Source organism: Erinaceus europaeus, chromosome 2 (genome assembly GCF_950295315.1).
Source record: "Erinaceus europaeus chromosome 2, mEriEur2.1, whole genome shotgun sequence".
Taxonomy (NCBI): Eukaryota; Metazoa; Chordata; class Mammalia; order Eulipotyphla; family Erinaceidae; genus Erinaceus; species Erinaceus europaeus.
The window spans coordinates 182,544,957-182,554,520 of record NC_080163.1 but is presented as its reverse complement, the minus strand read 5'-3'; the positions used below and the strand labels follow the sequence as shown (position 1 = coordinate 182,554,520).

The 9,564-nt window shown below is 48.5% G+C and overlaps 1 long non-coding RNA gene across 1 annotated transcript; it reads right to left on the bottom strand.

The window, feature by feature from the left end:
* Positions 1-1,699: 1,699 nt before the first annotated feature.
* On the bottom strand, positions 1,700-8,468 carry LOC132536792 (uncharacterized). The gene is made up of 3 exons (XR_009548327.1): positions 8,309-8,468; positions 2,316-2,472; positions 1,700-1,806 (listed from the first exon to the last, which is right to left on the bottom strand). It is a non-coding gene; the product is annotated as an uncharacterized LOC132536792 (long non-coding RNA).
* Positions 8,469-9,564: the final 1,096 nt, after the last annotated feature.

Below are 9,564 nucleotides of genomic sequence, written 5' to 3'. Positions count from 1 at the left end.
TTTTTATTAGCCATGTATTTGTTATTATTATTTATTATTATTATTATTATTATTATTATTATTATTATTATTACCAGAGCACTGTTCAGCTCTGATTTATAGTGGTGCAGTGAATTGAACCTGGGACTTTAGAGCCTCAGGCATGAGAATCTCTTTGCATAGCCATTATGCTAACTACCCCTGCCCCCAGGTGTCTATCTCTCTTATTTGACCTACTCTTTCCCTTTCTCAATTTCTCTCTGTCCTATTAAATAAAAATAGAAAAAAGTAAAGAGAAAGAGAGAGAGAGAGAGAGAGAGAAAGAAAAAAGGAAAGAGGGGGAAAAAAGGGAAAAGGATAGGGCGGCGCCGGGTGGTAGCGCAGTGCGTTAAGCGCACATGGTGCAAAGTGCAAGGACAAGGGTAAGGACCCTAGTTCTAACCCCGGCTCCCCACCTGCAGGGGGGTTGCTTCACAAGTGGTGAAGCAGGTCTTCAGGTGTCTATCTTTCTCTCCCCTCTCTATCTTCCCCTCCTTTCTCCATTTCGCTCCGTCCTATCCAACAACAATAACAACAACAATGATAAACAACAAGGGCAACAAAAGGGAAAAAATAGCCTCCAGGAGCAGTGGACTTGTAGTGTTGGCACTGAGCCCCAGCAATAACCCTGGAGGCAAACAAAAATAAGGGGGGGGGGGCGGGATAAGGAAAAAATGGCCACCAGGAGCTGGAGATTCAGTGCCAACACCAAGCCCTAGCAATAACGCTGGTGGCAATTTAAAAAAGACATAATATCCAAACTAACATTAATTCAGCTTGGAATGTGGACCTGTGGCTATGATGTTGAATTTTAAAGCATGAGTTCTAGAGTTCAATCCCCAGCATCTCATGTTGCCAGAGTGATGGTCTGGTTTTCTCTCTCCCATTCCATCATTAGTAAATGAATAAGAAAACAAACTAGCACTAACATAGTAAAAGAAGGGGTGACCGAGCAAATGAACAGCCTATACAAAGCAGTCCCTAGGCAAAGAGCTTGGCAGGGAGGGTCACTCTTGCTGCTAGAGCATGCACTGCTTCTAAAGGGCTGCTGCAGTGGGGCTGGGTGGTGGCACACTTGGCAATGGCCTGGGTTCAAGTCCTTGGTCCCCATCTGCAGAGGGAAAGCTTTACACGTGGTGAAGCAGTGCTCTAACTATCTCTAGCTATTTCCCCACTTCCAGCTCACTTTCTCTATGTTTCTATCCAATAAATGAATAAATAACAAACTAAAATCAATAGGTCTGGGAGGTGGTACAGTAGATAAAGCACTGAACTCTCAAGTACCAGGTCCTGAGTTCAGTCCCTAGCAGCACATGTATCAGAGTGATGTCTGGTTCTTTCTCTCCTATCTTTCTCATTAGTAAATAAATAAAATCTTGTGGTCCAGGAGGTGGTGCAGTGGATAAAGCATTGGACTCTCAAGCATGAGGTCCTGAGTTCAATCCCTGGCAGCACATGTACCAGAGTGATGTCTGGTGTCCTCCCCCCCCCCCGTCTCTCTCTGTCTCTCTCTCTCTTTCTCTCTCCTCCTATATTTTTTATAAATAAAATATTTTCTTAAATAAATTAAAAATCTTTAAAAATAAATAAAAATAATAGAAAGACTGCTGCAGAACAAATGATGGATTCTCTTCTTGCTTTTGCCTTTTAAAGTGTGGGATGGGGACTGGTGGTGTCTCACCTGGTAGAATGCTCACATGACTATGTGTGAGGACCTGGTGGGAAGCTTTGCAAGCAGTGGAGAAGTACTGCAGGTGTCTTTCCTTCCCTTTCTCCGTCTCTCACTCTCTGTCAAACAGAAAGAAAACTAATGATCACTGAGAACCTGATAGCAAAAATAAAGTGGAGATGCCCAGGTATACGGAGATAGCATAATGGTTGTAAAAAAGAAAAAAAAGACTTTCATGCCTAAGATTCCAAGTTCCCAGGTTCAGTACCAGCACCACCATGAGCCAGAGGTGAGCAGTGCTGTGGTAAACAAACAAATAAATAAACCAATGTGGGAGGTGGGAGGTGGCACAGTAGATAAGGTGCTGGACTCTTTCTTGCATAAGGTCCTTGAGTTTGATCGCAAGTACTTTTAAGTGTTAGAGTTATGCTCTATTTCTCCCTCAATAATTAATAAATAATTCTTTTAAAAGTTAAAAATCAGGGGGTTGGGCGGTAGTGCAGCCTGTTAAGTGCAGGTGGCACAAAGCACAAGGACCGGCATAAGGATCCTGGTTCGAGCTCCCCACCTGCAGGGGAGTTACTTCTTTGAAACAGTAACTCCAGTTGGCTACAAGGCTGTTACTCACCACACAGAAGATATGCTGTGGGCACACCCCCTCCATGTAGCCAGCCCTAGAAGTGCGGAAGGGAGAAGAGAGGGAGTAGAGACTGTCTGATGGCCCTTCAAAGATGCCTCTGCCTGGGCTGGGCTTCCATTCCAACTCCTTCACCAGGGCCTGGGAACTAGGAGGAGGAGAGGGAGGAAAGGGAAGAGAGAGAGAGAGAGAGAGAGAGAGAGAGGGAGGAGATTGATAAGGGCTATGATGCTTGGAGCTCTTCTGAGCACAAAAGATTGGGGGGGGGGCAGCATAATGATTATGCAAGACTTTCATGCCTAAGGCTCTGAGGTCTCAGGTTCAATCCTCAACACCACCATAAACCAGATCTAAGCAGTGCTCTGGTCTTTCTCTGTATTTTTATCTCCGTATCTCTGTCATTAAAAATGAATAAAATGTTAAGAAAAAATGAATAAGATTTTTTTTTAATGTGTCAGAGACTAACTGTAGCTCTGGGTCTCAATGCCAATGCCAGAGTGAGCATATCCAAACCACCCTGCTTGGATCTTTGTTCCTGAGGCTACACACCCGCCACCTGGGTCTCTGTGTGTGTTAGGGGAAGGGAGTGATTCCCCAGAATACTTGGTGTGAAGAACAGGGTCCCAGATAGGACACGGGACAGAAGAACAAGAAAGCAAGCTCCAGCCTCCTTTCCAAGAGGCCTCCATACTCCCATCTCTCTGCTGCCCAAAGCTGATTGCCAACCACCAAACACCCCCCCCCCCCCCATCCAAACCCGCAGGCCCTGAGTTTGCAACTCTAGAAGGGGAGGAAAAAAAGGTTTGTGAAGTGAAGCCAGCAGGAGAACAAAGAAGCCTTTGGGAGCGAGGGAAAGGCCTCAGGGCCTGGGGAAGTGACTCACTGCGCCTCCGGGGGTAGACCCACCCATGGGGGTTCAGAGGGACTGAGAACGCCGGGCTGCCCTGGGACATGTCCCACGGGGTGGGGAAGGGGTGGAGGCCCTCGAGACCTCCCCTCCCTCAGGACCTGGGGCGCGGCCAGCCTGGAAGCCCAGGGGCGGCTCTGCCAGGCGGGGCTGTTGCTAGGGCTGCTGGCGTGGGTGGGGTGGGGGAGTAGGTGAAAGAGGGCAGGCGATGGCTCTTCCAATCCTCACTCCCCAGCAGCCCAGAGGGACCCAGTGCCCCCAACTTTCGGCAGCACCCCCCACCCTACTGGAGCAGGGCCATCAGTGCCACCCTGAAGGTGGCGAGGTGGCTGGCGCCTGGCTCTGTCCCAGGCTCCCCGGACGCAGGCGGTGAGAGCCTGCAGCGCCCTCGCAGAGCGCCCCAGCTTCTCGTTCACCTCCTCGGGCGGTTGCACAACGCCCCCCACACACACACACACCCCAATTATGCTCCCTAAGCTGTGTGGCAACCGGGCGAGAATTCCAGGACCTTGTAGATACTCGCACCAATCCGCCTTCCTGGTGTTTGGCTGCGGGGCCAGGCGTGTCTCCCTGAGCCGCGGGAAATGGGGGGGTGTGCCCGCGTCCTGGAGGGCGGGGCCCGCGTCCCGACCCGCCTAGTCCCAAACCGCAGCTTCTTTGGGAGCCCTGGACCGGGGCCAGGACACCGAGGGAGGAGGCTTTGGCTACAGGCTCTCAGCAGCAGGCCTCTCCCGCCCTGTCCAGCGGGGGATGCAGGGCTGGGTACTCCCCAGGGTGTGTGTGTGGGGGGGCAGGTGGGAGTGCTCCCGGGCGCCCCTTCTTCCTCCCAGGCTCCCCTCACCCACCCCTTGCTCTTACAGACTCTGCCCTGGCCTGATATTTCCCCGTCAGGAGGCCCTGGGAGCCGAGCCGGGGCCGCCTGCCCCAGCTGCTACCATCCCCCAGGCCTGGCTTGGGGCGAGGGGGTGGGGGGCGGCCGTCAGAGGAGAGAATTGTCCAGAGAGGCCTGGCAGCTGAGAGCAGGCTGTCAGGACGGGCTGTTGTGTGTAATGGAAATAAAGACACAAATCCAAGTGCAGGCCAACCTGCCCCCCCCCCCTGGCTTTTGTGTTTTTCCCTGGGGGAGCGTGCCTGCCTCTTTGCAGTGGGTCTCTCATTAGAATTTCACAGGCTCTCTCGCTCTGGGGGCTGTGGAGACACAGCTGTGCTGAGAGGTCCTTGGCTCTGCGTGGTAGTCAAGGAATTTGGGTAGAGTCCATGTTTGCTGTCAGAACTAGCTTGATGCCTGTGTTTGACATTTCTTGAGGGTTGCTTGGATAGAACCTGGAGTAGTAAACCTATCTTGTGGCTTGGTCTTCTCTTAGTCACACTGGCTGTCCTTTCCTTCAACCTGACCATTAATATGCATCCTTATGGCTGGGTGGGGAGAGAAGACTCTTTGTAGTGGGAAGGGGCGGCGGCACATCTGGTTAAGTGCTCATGTTACCATGAACAAGGACTGACGTCCCCACCTGCTTCACCAGCAGTGAAGCAGTGCTGCAGGTGTCTTTCTCTCTCCCTCTTTAACATCCTCCTCCACAAATTCTCCCCATCCTATCAAATTAAAAAGAAATATGAACTGCATCGTCCCTACCATCCAGCCTGACTTCTGGGTGTCTCCTATAAGGGTCTGGAGGAGGCAGAGAGGAATTAGGGAATAACTTGTCCAAGTTCACACAGCTGGTGAGCTCAGAGGCCCAGAGGGCTGTGGGGGTGGGGATGGGGGTGGGGGAGAGTTGGCCAACGGGGAAAAGGGGCTGGGCACACCAACACTCCTTAGGCCCATTTCCCAAGGTCCTCCCAGTGCAGACACCAGCCAAAGTAAAAAGAAATATCTAACAGAAACCACGGCCCATAATGTCCCCAGAGCCTTGGTATCCATATCAGCACATCATTATTTACTTATTTATTTATTTTATCAGAGTTCTGCTCAGTTCTGCTTTATAGTGGTGCAGGGGGATAGAACCTGGGACTCTGAAACCTGAAGTCTCTTTGCATAACCATTATGCTATTTGCCCCTAGCCCTATTTTTCTTTTTTAATATAGAAGCAGAGAGAAAGACTGCACAGTACAGAAGCCCCCTTCAATACAGCAGGGACTAGGTTCAAACCTAGGTTGCACGCATGGCAAAGCAATGCACTATCCCTGTGAGCTATTTCACTGGCATACCATATATATATATATATATATATATATATATATATATATATAGAGAGAGAGAGAGAGAGAGAGAGAGAGGGAGAGAGAGAGAGAAAAGAAAGGACCAGAGCACCACTCTGACACATGAAATGCCAGAGATCAAACTCAGAACCTCTTACTTCAGGTTCCAGTGCTTCACCCACTGCACCACCTCCCGGGCTGTAAGACCACTCTGAAAGCCACAGTTCTGTGTCCCTAAGATAGCAGAAACTCTTATTTGAGACACCCTTGGGCTGGTGGGAGGAGTCTGGGAGTATGGATAGACAGCTACCCAGGGGCACCAATGCCAAGATGAATGGAGGTTTGAAGAGCTCACTGTGGGCCAAACAAGTCCTTGTTTTGTCTAACTCCAGGGCTTGAGGGAAAAGACAGCTGCCATCCGGTGTCCCATACAAAATCAGCCAAGAGGAGCTGGGTGGTGGCGCACCGGGTTGAGCACACGTTACAATGTGCAAGGACCCAGGTTCAAGCCCCTGGTCCCTACCTGCAGGGGGAAAGCTTTACAAGTGGTGAAGCAGGTATCTCACTGTCTCTCTCCCTCTCTATCTCCCCCTTCCTTCTCAAATTCTGATTGTCTCTATCCAATAAATAAATAAATATAATAAAAAAAATCAGCCAAGAGAGAATAGTTGGGTGGGGGTTGTTTCTCAGGACTGGGCTTGTCCTTCCACTGAAAGCTCACGGAGAAATGTTCCTGGATGTGAGGCCACTGAAGCAGGAGCTGTGAGGTCATCTTAGAACACCATGATGTTCTAGAACATAGAGGCCTCTGCCTAAAGATGGGGGCCCAAGAAAAGAAAAACTTATGGATGGCAGCTAAGGGCAGCTTCCTGCCAGGTAGAGCACTCATTCTGGCATTCTAAGTTCTACAACATCATGGTGTTCTAAGATGGCCTCATCTTAGAACTCTTAGAACATCTTAGACCTCATCTTAGAACCTCTGCATGGGGGGAGTCGGGCAGTAGCGCAGTGGGTTAAGCACACATGGTGTGAAGCACAAGGACTCAAGTAAGGATCCCAGTTCGAGCCCCTGGCTCCCCACCTGCATCGGAGTGACTTCATAAGCGGTGAAGCAGGTCTGCAGGTGTCTGTCTTTCTCTCCCTGTCTCTGTCTTCCCCTCCTCTCTCCATTTCTCTCTGTCCTATCCAACAATTACATCAATAATAACTACAACAATAAAACAAGGACAACAAAACGGAATAGATTTTTTAAAAATTAAAAAAAAAACCTCTGCACAGAGCCACCTCCTTTAAGTGGGATTGGGGTGAATTTGGAAAAGTGGGTCAGCTTTATCCTTATCACCTGTGAGTCAAGATCAACATTGTGTCCTGAGATTTGTGGCCAAATACATCTGCTCATTCACTTAAAACCAGCTGAAAGGGGCCAGGCAGTGGCACACTTGGTTAAGTATACATGTTCCCAAGCCCTGGTCCCCATCTGCAGGGAAGGAAACTTCATGAGTGGTGATGCAAGTACTGCAGATTTCTCTCTGTCTCTCTCCGTTTCTATCTTCTTCTCCCCTCTATTTTTTTTTAAATATTTATTCATTTTCCCTTTTTGTTGCCCTCGTTGTTTTATTGTTGTAGTTATTATTGTTGTTGTTATTGATGTCTTCGTTGTTGGATAGGACAGAGAGAAATCGAGAGAGGAGGGGAACACAGAGAGGGGGAGAGAAAGACAGACACCTGCAGACCTGCTTCACTGCCTGTGAAGGGACTCCCCTGCAGGTGGGGGAGCCGAGGGCTGGAACCGGGATCCTTATGCCAGTACTCGCACTTTGCACCACCTGCGCTTATCCCACTGTGCTACTGCCCGACTCCCTCCCCTTTAATTTTTTTTTAAAGATTTTATTTATTTATTAATGAGAAAGATAGGAGAGAGAGAAAGAACCAGATATAACTCTGGTACATGTGCTGCCAGGGATTGAACTCAGGACTTCATGCTTGAGAGTCTAGTGTTTTAGCCACTGCGCCACCTCCCGGACCACTAATTTTTTTAAAAAGGAAAAAATGGCTGCCATGAGCAGTGGATTTGTCATGCAGGCACTGCACCCCAGTGGTAACACTATTAGCAATAAAATAACAATAAATAATAAAATTTTTTAGAAAACCAGGGAGTTGGGTGGTAGCGCAGTGGGATAAGCGCAGGTGGCGCAAAGCACGAGTACTGGCATAAGAATCCCGTTCGAGCCCCCAGCTCCCCACCTGCAAGGGAGTCCCTTCACAGGCGGTGAAGCAGGTCTATCTTTCTCTTCCCCTCTGTCTTCCCTTCCTCCTTCCATTCCTCTCTGTCCTATTTAACAACAACAACATCATTACAACAAAGACAACAAAAGAGAATAAGTAAATAAATAAAAATTTTTTTAAATTTTTTTAAAAAGCAGGGGGCAGGTGATAGTGCACCTGGTTGAGTACACAAGGTACAGTGTGCAAGGACCCAGGTTTGAGCCCCTGGTCCCCACCTGCAGGAGTAAAGCTTTGCGAGCCATGAAGCAGTGCTGCAAGTGTCTGTCTCTCCCCCTTTCTATCACCCCCTTCCCTCTCAATTTCTGGCTGTCTCTATCCAATAAAGATAATACCAAAAAAAAAAAAAAAACAAAAAAACCTCAAGTGATATTGATCACACTGTCACCTAGTTCCTGCAATACCCCACCTCAGCTCAGATGTCAAGCTCAGAGCCAGCTGCTATGCTTTCTGGCCGACAGCTAGCCCTCCAGCTCTGTCTTCAGTTCCCCCACTGGCTTGAACCAAACATCCTCCATGGAACCGAAACGCTCTGGCACCATCCAGTTGTGCACATTCCATTTTGTCACCTACTTAGGAGAAACTCCAGTCTTACCTGTCCTCCAGTGCCACTGCAGCTGTTGTCCTGTCTCCAGTGATGAGAGCCTGAAGGAGTACTGGCATGCAGGCTTGCCTTCTGGAAAGGAAACAGTAGCTTGCCAAACCCATGCTTGTTGGGCTCTGCTGACCTCAGCCAAATAGTTTTTCCCCTTCGTTGGGGCCCTGTGGAGAGCACTTATCCATAGTTCACCTCTGTGCTTCTCTGTTGTTTGCAAAGATATTTGTAGTTTGGTTTACATATACATACATGCTAAATCAATACAATACAAAAAGGCTTGGGCACCAGAATCCATCGTTGGAGCTTTGGATGAGTTGAAGTTCATGTTTACGTAGTCCTCACTCATGGGTCCACTAACAGGGTTCAAGCTCGGTGCCTGGAGCCACAGTGTTGCTTAGGGTTCAGCCTCCAGTGGGCTCTTTATCTGGGACTTGGTCTATTCACTCAAGATCTAGCTGATCACACTGTTAAGTCCTAAATGTGAGAACAGGTGGCTCCAGCATCATTCAGTTCAGAATGCCTTAGTGGATCGGAAACAGTGCTAGATCTGTTGCACGCTTTTATAAAACAGCCTTATTTACTTGAAGGAATACAGTCATGTGGTATCATTGAATAAAAAAAAAAATTGGGTAGGGGATTTGTGGTGGCACACCTGGCTGAGTGCACACGTTACAATGTGCAAGGACCCCAGTTCAAGCCCCTGATCCCCACCTGCAGGGGGAAAGCTTTTTGAGTGGTGAAGTAGTGTTGCAGTTGTCTCTCTCCCTCCATATCACCTTATTCCCTCTTGATTTCTGTCTCTATCCAATAAATAAATACTTCAAAAAATTAAAAAAAAACATTTCTATAATGAGGCACCCACTGGTAGCACACCTGATTGAGTACACACATTACAGTGTGCAAGGACCCAGTTTCAAGCCCCCATCCACAACTGCAGGGTGGAAGCTTCATAGTGGTGAAGCAGTATTGCAAGTGTCTCTAACGTGATCTCCTCCTCCCCCGTCAATGTCTGTCTCTAACCAAAATAATAAAAAGATATGAGTGTAGTTGGAGAGACAATATAATGATTATGATTCACTATATATGATTCCAAGGTCTCAGTTCAATCCCTAGCACCACCATAAGCCAGAGCTGGTCTTTCTATCTTTCTCTCTGAATGACTCTCACTAAAATAAAAGATATGAGTGGATTTGAGCTCCACACAAGGACAGAGGCAAGAGCCACTTGCTGCGGTAGCATGGTCTGATGGGAAA